Source organism: Centruroides sculpturatus, unplaced genomic scaffold (assembly GCF_000671375.1).
Source record: "Centruroides sculpturatus isolate CEXI.00-Female unplaced genomic scaffold, Cexi_2.0 scaffold521, whole genome shotgun sequence".
NCBI classification, from domain to species: Eukaryota; Metazoa; Arthropoda; class Arachnida; order Scorpiones; family Buthidae; genus Centruroides; species Centruroides sculpturatus.
In genome coordinates this window covers 420,538-431,341 of record NW_019384833.1, presented here as the reverse complement: position 1 = coordinate 431,341, position 10,804 = coordinate 420,538, and positions in this window count along the sequence as shown.

Sequence of the window (10,804 nt, the reverse complement as noted above, 5' to 3'; positions counted from 1 at the left end):
ACAAATTGCGTTTAAACCACCTAATGTGCTTGAGAGAGAGCCGCTGTTCATACCTCTTTATGGAGTTCCTTGATCGGTTTAATCCAGGGAGGCGCTTAAATGTTCAAATCTATTATCCACAGGAGCACAATTTTAAAAAGTTCGCGATCTTTTCGATGATTTTATTCGAGGTTCATCGGAGATCGGATTCGGCGGGTTCGGAGAATTGGCACAATGTAGTCGGTCCCGCATTCGGTAATAGACTCCCCCGAGAGGGGGTAAGAACGGTCTTTTATAGGTTTTTGTGGGGAATTTCCACCACGTGATCGGATGTTCATGAGTTAAAGGTTATAGGTGTTCCTGGGATCTACAACAAATGACGACATTTAGATGCTAACTGTAAACCTTCTTGCAAGACGAGATGCAAGTTCTGCAGAAAACAATAAATGTTGCTAGTTATGACCGGAAAGTTTACACAATCCTGGCTAAAAATTGTTTTTCTCTTCTAGGACGTTACATAAACGAAAGTTTAATTAATTAACATTTTTGTTAATAAAAGAGCGGGATTTCCGTCACAAANGCTCATTGTTTTCTGCAATTACTAATTATAGATTATTTAATACATTTTAATGTTTTAATTAATAATAATTATGTCTACAGTTTAAATTAATTACAGATATACTTTACAAGGGAACGTTGTTAACAGTTTTTGCTTGGGTATTTTTCCATGAAAATCGTTGAAGGTATGAATCTTTTCTAAACGCTGAAATGCCATGTAATTCCTCTCATATCAACTGTATTTTTTTTAATATTGCTTACTTTATTAAGCAATATTAAAAATGTTAACGCATATGGGAAGAAACCCACTTGGTCTAACACGGTTACTAATGCCTAATTAAGAACATTATCATACATTCCTTCTAAATATAAAATCAATATAACAGCTAAAGTTCATAAGCCGGGTGCAGTTGCTCGCCACTAATGAACATTAGTAAGGGATATGCATGTTTCTTGGAGTAAATAAAACAATAATAATACTCAGAAAAAAACTGTTTATATAATGCAAGTGCATTTGTATCTTCTGAAGCATCCCTTTTCAGTTTCCCAGTAAAAAGAAATTAAATGTAACAAATATATGATAAAATATATTAGTTTACATACAATTTCAGACATTGAATTATTATTACAAAATTCATTTTCTGCAATTAACACATTGATTTGCATAATGTTTCTTTCATTACATGTAGTTGCACTGGATGAAATATGAAGTAGTAAAATAGTTCGTTTTTTCCGAATGCAAGACCTGACAAATTGTTATTTCGTTTTTATTGTTGGACTCTTTCCGAAAATAGAAAAATTTTCTGTTAAAAATATTCGATAAAGAGGTGCAATTGTGACTGCTAGGTTCGTGACTCTAGTTTCTTTTTCATCATGGTTTAGTTATCTCGTAGGTTTGACTGCGTGGATTTTTTCGGGTTTTCTTCACTTTTGTAATATCTATATGGGGCCAGTTTCCTATATAATTCCTTCTGGGAGGCAGATCGCTCACTTGTCTCGTTGTTAAATTAAACAGGGTACGTCTCTCTAAAGCGATATGAATATATTCGTTTAAATTACTAAAAGATAATATCTGGAAATATAGAAAGCGGTTATTGTGCGATACACAAAAAATTTTGGTGTGAAATTGCCTTTATAAGTAAATATCTTTCTGATATCTAAATTTATCGAAGTGTTCGTTTTCTACGAAATTTCTTTAGATATTAATTTAAAAGTGTATTTCTTGAACTCTTCATTTTACCGATATAAAAACAACATCAACAGTACTTTAATTATCTTTTATATCATCAAATTCAGTTCAGTTCAAATTTTCATTTTCATTTAGGTAATTATTTCGTACACATAAGCGATAAGAATTCATTAAGATGCTTTTAAAATACAAAATTCTAATTACTTTTATCCGACAAATTTTACATACAATCTGTAAACGAAACAAAAAACTGATAAAGCATTATTTTAACCGGAATTATTTCAGTTCTAAACATTGAAATAATTATATATTTTCAGTATATATATAATTAAACTTAAAATGTTATATTGTTTTTATATTGACTGAATGTCTGAGTAGGAGTATATATTTTATGAAAGTGACAGGATTATTTATTTAAAAAGACACGGAATATACAAGAATTAGCGAAGGAACATAAATTGTTAAATGGCAATCCTTCCCGGTTCCTAGTGGATTCTTCATATACTCATGGGATGTTTTAATGCATATATAGAATTACAGTCTTCTAACACAAGTAAAAAATCTTTGTAAACGAACTTAAGAAGGGAAAATTATAAAATATTAACAAAGAGCGATGACCAACTTTGTTTGGGACGTATGTGAAATGTACTAGATCGGGACCGAAACCTCTAAAACTCACATAAAAATTAAAAAAGTGTGTATGTAAGAAAATTTAAAACTAAGAGAAGACCCAGCAACGAGTTTCTTAACTTTCCCAGCAACATTTAAAATTACATGTGGCGCCATCTTTTAGCATATTTTACTTAAAACATTTTTATATTTATTATAAAATCGCGAAAAGCTTAATTTTTAGAATACGGGGGAGTTTTATAAAACATTATAAATGCTAATAACAAGGAAAAATCATCATTAAGTCTGTTCCTACTGTTGCGCTACCGGACCCCTTTATCTTTCCATATCCTCGACCTTTAACGATAAAATTTGACAACAAAAAATTCAAGAGCAATTCTTTAATAAGCATATTTAACTGCAAAATTTAAAAAATAAAAAGGAGTTATTAACATTCAAAGAGGGTGAACAAAATTGTGCACACAGACACACGCACGCACACATACACACTAAAACCATACATACAGAAAAAAACCCTTGAATTATTTTGCATTTTTCGATGTTTTAAGGTGTCCTGAATAGAAATATGTAACAAATCTTGGGGGATTATTTTTAATAAATGTGGAGAACGTCGTAATAGAATTGTTAAAATTCTAGATTGTTATAATATCAAAACACAACAGCTTATAATACAAGAAAAAAGGGATAAAGTTAAATAAACAATTATCGGACAGATTTAAAATGAGATATCAAAGTGTACTCGACGACCGACCTTTCTCGCACCCTAATTTGACTCTTGATAAGACTTAGATTAGATAGCGAGAAAAGTCGGTCGTCTTGAAACAGAAGTGTTTATGTCTGAAAATTTGGTCTGGAAACAGAGTAGTGACCAATTGAGAAGCGAAGAAGGGAAGTCTAAACTAATCAAAACCGTAATAATTCGCTAAAGTCCTATATATATTATGAAATCAAAACAATGGGCTATTATCTACCAGTCGTTCACCTGCGACGGCCGGATGGCCGCGCGGTCAAGGTGGCAGCCTACCACTCTAAGGCACCTGGGATCAAATCAGGAACGGGTCAATGAATCCTCAGGAATTTTTAAGGGAGTGGTTCTTTCCTAAAGCATATGTTGTGTCCGATCCCTCACCACCCGGTCGCTCCATTGTGGGCCTGGGCGAAACCATAATAGGCCTGCTATAAGAGGTCCTCTTAGTGCCCATAAAACAGAAAGAGTATAAAAAAAAAAGTTGTTCACCTGTATTCACTCCCGTCTGTCCTACTTTTGCACTGCTTAAAGTCAGTGCAAGTTCTAAACTTTAAATTTGTGAGTGTGTTTCTGCTTCGTCTTCTCAACCGAGACCACCTAGGACTTTTTTCAGGTCACCTAAGACGTGCCAACCAAACATTTCATCGAAATCAACGCTGCTCCGGGCCATCCACCTCGAGTTACAGAGGTATATCATACAAATCCGGAATTAGAAACAATTTCTAGTTATTTCAGAAGACTCTTGTAAGTTTATTTTTAATCTTTATAATAAACGGGTTAAAGATGCATTAGGAAAATTTCTACAAATCAGGCACAGAAAATAATTATTGTGTGTATCTCCTTAATTTTTCACTTAGAAGTTTGGATGCTCATTCCATCGCACACAGAATAAACTATGAACAATTTTATTATACGTATAAATATGTATAATAAAATAGCCAGCAACAAGTTGCGTAACTTTCCCTGCTATTAGGAGATTTTATTTAAAAAATAACTTTTATATTATTAATCATACTATTAATTAATAAATACAGTGGATGATCGGTTAACGAACAGTTCGGATAGCAAACAAATCGGATAACGAACACTTTACTCAACAAACATAAAAAGAAGCGACAGAAAGTAACGAATACCGATTGATTTTCCCATGTCTTTAGGTAACAATTCGAAACCTTTCGGAGAGCGGGAGACGTCAACATCGACGCTCAACCCGATACCGATCGGATAGTATTCCTCCGAATTTTGAAACTTCCATTGTAATTCGAGCTTTTTGTGTACATTTCTGACAAATAATTTTTTTATAGTCTTCGCGAAACTGTCAGATAGGTACTGTACTTGTTAAGTTTTGCGTCGGGGTTTAGTTACTAAAGGTGAAAGTTTAACTGACCCATTAGATATTCGTTAACGTTTTAATACCAAATTTCCAATTTCATCCGGGCCTTGCATTTAAATAACTTTTTGTGGGCTAGTTGATTTCTGTTCTCTGAATTTTTGTAAGTTCTTTTCTGAATATTTTATTTTAAAAAGAAACTGATAATATTATGGAGCCTAAGAAGAGCACTGTCAAGAACTGTGCTCACCATAGAAACCAAGTAAGAGATAATAGCCAAGATAGAAAGTGGACACAAGATGTCTGATGTTGCAAGTCAGTGTGGCTCAAACAGGTCTACAGTATGCACAATCTTAGCTATGAAAGATATATCTTGAATTTTCAAGCTGGTAATGGAGTAATGAAAATCACATCTGAGAAATAAAGAGCATTTTAGAGCTCATAATGGAACCTGAAGCTGATCTGACGAAAGAAGAATTCCAAGAAACTAAGCAAGATGTGTTTTTTTTTCTGAAAAAGTGGAATATGAAAGAAGACCAATGTCGACATCTGCTACTAAAGATCTTTTGAAGTGGGAAGACGTCAGATCATCCAAATGGCATCCAAACCAGAATAAGGTTAATTAATGGGGTTGGGGAAAATTCCTGAAAACAAAGAGAAAAGCAATCGACATTGGACAGATTATTCAACCCCACAAACATGTCTAATAAAAATGCAAGACTGCATATTCCAAAACCATAGAAATTTTGTAAGCATCTTACAAATAAATAAGTAAATTTGTAATCGTTGAGTCTGCCTCAGTGACCCACATACGATCTCTGTACCCCTTCCGTCCTGAATTTAGCTCCCAAATCGGCAGCCTCACACAAATACATTAATTAAGTTATTAATCACCAGTAATTCGTGACATGAAAACTGTTCTCACAAAAACACGTTAAACTGTTTATTTTAATTTGTTTATATAAAAAATAACGATAAATTCGAAGTAGATCAAATGTCAGTTAACTATGTCAAATGTGAATCGGGTATGAATAACGAACTGAGTGTACACAATGCGTTTTTTTCAGCAAGCTATCCTTTGGTTAATAGACTTTTGGTGTACCGTATATGTTCTAACATAGGACTAATATGTATTGCTAGTATAAATATTTATATTTTCCATTATCTCATGGAATTTGATTTACAAAATTGAACTTTATTCTTTATAAACTGAAGATAATTATCTAATTTTATAGTTGAATATATTGTCCAAGGTTAGTTTATTCAACTTGTTACAGAAGGGTCAGATGTTATCATGTTACTATAACGGGCGAATTCTCTGGGCTTGCTTCGCATGCGCCTCATGCTTAAGTTAATTAATAAATCTGTTACAGTGATGAGAGGTGAATAAAATAATCCTATATATATGCACAAGGATCATTGAACAGAGTACAGTATATTGTTATAGCTACATACTATATATTCTTGTATTATTATTAAATATTATACGACTCTACCTGATCTGCTATGCTGTATCAGGAATATTACAGAGTATTTAATCTGATTAAAGACGTATCAAATCCTCCAAATACTATTACAGAAAGATTATCTGATCATATCACTGTTTCATATAGTGTGTGTAAAGCCGTGATATTTACCCGACAGTAAATCTGTGCCAATTACTTCATCAACTTAAATTAACAGACATAAAAACCGAAATGCGAATTTAGTTTCGAGACCACTCGAGAGGATTTTTTAGAGAGAAATTGTAAGTTAATGACTTTTTAAATAATTAATTTTATTTAACTATGTTAAAATTCACGTGTTTGTATTTATTTATTTATTGGCCAAAAATGCCTTTGCGCCAAAACTGTAATAACCTATTAACCATGATAATTAAATATGATTAGTTTTGGAATGCCTAATCCTATTCCGACCATATTAAAGTACGTTTAGCAATCAGTAACTCTTCCGACATCCATTCTTTTACAAAAATATTTTTTGATAGCCTATATATTACGAAATACTGTATTGTGTAGGAAAAAAAAGCATTTTTATAATGTTAAGTATATTCAAGCTTATGCGTATATGCCATTTTATAAATATAATATAATTACCAATTCCTTAGCTATTGTTTTATGTAATATTGTTTGTCCATTATTTGTAATCTAATTTGGAATAATTACACTAATTTTTAAATGATTTTTTATTTTATAAAAATCAAATAACTGATGATGATATTTAAAGAGTAGTCAATTTAAAAAACATTTAAAACAACTGTTCCGAATTATTTAACAATTTCATTTATAATTAAGATGATTAACATGAAACACTAATTAGTAGATACTCATTTTTATTAAACTTTGAAATGTATATTATTAGTAAAAAAATAATCTAAATAAATCTTTTTTCAATTTAGGGTAAAATTTTATATTACACAGGCACTTTCATTTTTTCCCATTCAAATTTCAGATACTTGATGATTGAAATGAGGGCTATGCGATGTCCTAAATTCAAAATTACGCGATATGGTGAAATTTTTATATCTATTTACAATTGTGGAATGAATTATAAGAATTAAATCACAGGAAATTAAGTATGCTAATTTCAATCGCGTCAGAGTTTACATTTTTTTTTTAATATTAATTTTTAAATATTGAATTAACAATTAAATTATAGTTTATATATGAAAGAANTTATATTATATTATAGTATTATATTAGTAGATTTAGTTAAATTTGGTTATTTTGCCTACCATTGTTAAGTTTATCGCGATACTCGGATGGTAAGAAATGGTAAAATTTTATTCGCAAAGTAGACACTAATTGAAAATTTATTTAAAATTTTTAAGGTATCATAATTTTTCCTAAAGTTACCTCTAAGAAATTGTACCATTTTCAGCCGAATATCAAACAGTAATCTGCCTGCCGATCAAATTTTGCGATGAATGGACACATGAAAACCGCTCAAAACATATTTTGTGTTGGCCGGTAACTTTGTACTATGTAACTTTCTTTCTCGAATGCCACCATACCAGTCGAAAGAAGGGGCTGTTGCGGAAGAGGATCGAAGTAATTCGACCAAAAGCAGTAGTTGTCCAAATAGTAGACCAGTATTAATTAGTCGTCGTTGACCATCCTTTTTTCCGGGAAGATGGTGAACGACAACTAATTAATTCCGGTCTACTATTACTATTTGAAAAGTGATCCGTGTTAGACAGGTTGTGATGGCTCCGCATGTGATCGGAGTTGCTAATCTTAACCTCTGAAAGAAGATATAAAACTTGTTTAAGTAAAACATCTTTTTAAAATGCTAGAATTTCTTTTATGTGATAATAAAGTTTTTAAATTTTGGCAACAGATTGTTTAAACTATAAAAGGGAAGTATGTTCTCGTAAATATCACAAAATTACCGGATTGAAATTTGAAAAAAATTGTAGACCTATAAATTCTATAAACGAACAGATTGCTGTCTGTTCGTTTGTCCTTCTCTAATCTTCAGAGAGTAGTTAAATAGATGAAAATCGATTCGTATGTGGAAAACTTAAGGCAGGAGGCCCAGATTAACTATATACGAACTTCCAGTTTGGAACGGAAGTCACGCTACTTCGATTCACAGTTTTCCCCGACTGGATGAGATAGATGACGAACAGGAATCTATTGCTAACAGGAAAAGTATGATTAACAGGGGCAAGACCACCACTAAAAGAATTGAGAACGTTGTGACGAAAAGTTGCATCCCGGCATTGTTACCATGTTACCATGTCATAGTAAATAATTGCTAGTGAGAATTAGTTTGGTTTATTTGGTTACTGGAACGCGACACGTGAGTGATCTGCCTAGGAGATGCATCCAGGAAAGACTTTTATGTAAATCTGGCTTCTATTGAGGTGTTAAATACATAACCGGCACGACTCTATTGCTAACAAAAAAAAAGTATGATGTAAGGGACAAAACACTACTACACCACACAGGCTAATGCTAAGTAAAGATATGATGGCGCTTCTATTTCGTGCTGTATCATTGTCGCAGTAATTCAGTGAACATAATATATATTTTTTAAAATTATATTAGTTTGGTTAGCCATTACATAGTTAAATTTTTTGTTAATTTTTTTTCCGATAGATGACGTTACATGTAAAACCAACAATCGAATGTGACCGAAATTAATTGATATACAGCATAGAAATCCAATCGATATTTTGGGTTGCGATTACGACATGATCTAAAATAGAAGTTAGAACGTAATTGCTGAGTTTCGTAGCAATTGGTTGAACGACCTAGCTGTGTGTAGCGAACAAACAAACAAACATCCGTATATATATATATATATATATTAATACTAACTTTATGGACATAGGCCATATTTTACAGAGAATAAGTTTGTCAAACACTTTTAAGTACAGTCGTACCTCGAACTTCTAACGCTAAATTTGACAAAAATATGCGTTGAAGTTCGAACGATACTTCAAACTTTGAACTTCACGCACAGTGAGAAAATACGCACGAAGCGTAATGCAATCCATGGTCTTCAAAGTCGCTTTTGTGTTTAGTGTTTTTTCCGTTTTAGTTTTGGTGTTTGGTTATACATCTTATATTATACGTAGAATTTGAACAATTTCCTCCTGCAATTTTTTATGTTTTGAACTGTTTTGTATTCTTTAATTCAAAATTTCTCAAACGACACTTTTTAAACTACATTTGACATGTTCGGGGTTCAGAAACATCATACCCATACACATTTTACTGTTTCAACGGCGTTATAGCCTTTCTGAAACTCTTAAAGCTGAATACGAAGGGTGTTCAAAAAGTATAGGACCTTTGGTCGACAAAAATACGTTTATTGATTTTGAGGTACAAAACCCTAATCCCCTTCAAAATAATCTTCTTGGTAATGTATACGCTTTACCCAGAGCCCCTGCCATTGCTGGAAACAATGCTGGAACGCATCTTTTGAAATGGTCATCAGCCGGTCTGTTGCATTCCTCATGATGTCTTTTCTTGACTAAAATCGGGTTCCCTTTAGCGGCATTTTTAGCTTGGGAAATAACCAAAAGTCACACGGAGCCATGTCGGGAGAGTACGAAGCGTGACAAACTACAGGAATGTTGTGTTTGGCGACGAAAGTCCGAATCAGATACGCCGAATGGGCGGATGCGTTATCACGATGGAGCTGCCAAGTTTTGGTTGACCACAGATCCGGTCGTTTGCATCGCGCATCATCACAAAGACGAGGAAGGACCTTCTGGTAGTATTCCTTTGCGATGGTTTCGCCTTGTGGCGCGTACTCAGGATACACCACAGGAGTCGGAAAAAACTGTCAACATGACCTTGACATTGCTGTGGACCTGCCGCGCTTTTTTTGGCCTCGAGGATCGTTCCCGAAAGCCTGCTGGATCTTTCGAATTGTTTCCGCTTAGGTATCGCCAAGCTTTGGCAAAATTTGATGCAATATCGCTGCTGACGTTGTTCAATCATTCTCCAACTTAGTGGAATCCAACGAGAGCTCGCTACACGTCCTCACTCATAGGCCGACTGCCAGCGACTGACGCTTCCTGCAGGCGGAAAAAATTTAGGACTGTGCATGACTGTCCCCTCCACAAATCCACCGAAAGAGACCTCCCATGCATCATTGGTTTACGCGGAAAAAATAAAGGTCCGATACTTTTTGAACACCCCTCGTATACCCGATTTCGGTTTTTATCTAAAGACATCTCGACTTGATTTTAGAAAAACAAAATGTGAATCAACAGTGGTGATATTCGAAATATATAACAAAGGGTTCGCTAACAGAAAATTTTGCCCCTACCAGTGGGCGAGTGGTCTCCGTTGCCGCTCATCGTAGTGGTGACCAGACCCTAAAGACTGGGAGGTTCGTCGTGGGTTCGCGCCACGGTCGGACAGGCTGGCTGCTTGGAGTTTTCCGGGTTTTCTCCTTGCCTATAACGACTGAATAGGAGGCCAGTTCCCCATAAAAGTCCTCCCGGAAGGCATTTATTTCCCGCGCGTACGTATGGCTGTTCGATACAGCCGGCTAATCGGTCGCCTAGCGATCATATACAAGTCTACTCGGAGAAAGAGCCTACATTGAGTTAAAATCTCCATATAAACACCATCGAAGAAGAAAGAGAGAACAGAAAATTTTTCCTTAACAATTTTTTTTTCGCTCAAATGGTGCATTAGCAACATTAGCGCAAAAACTGACCTTAAGATACCCATATAAATAAAAAAGATGCATTCACAAAATTAAGTCAGTTAAAATTTAACATTGTGTATGCCAGAACTATATTTTTTTGATAAGAAATAAAAAAAAGTGTTCAAAATGGTTTATTTTGTACATATTTTAATATTTTTCATTCAAAATATTTTATAAACATAAAAATTGGCTTTTT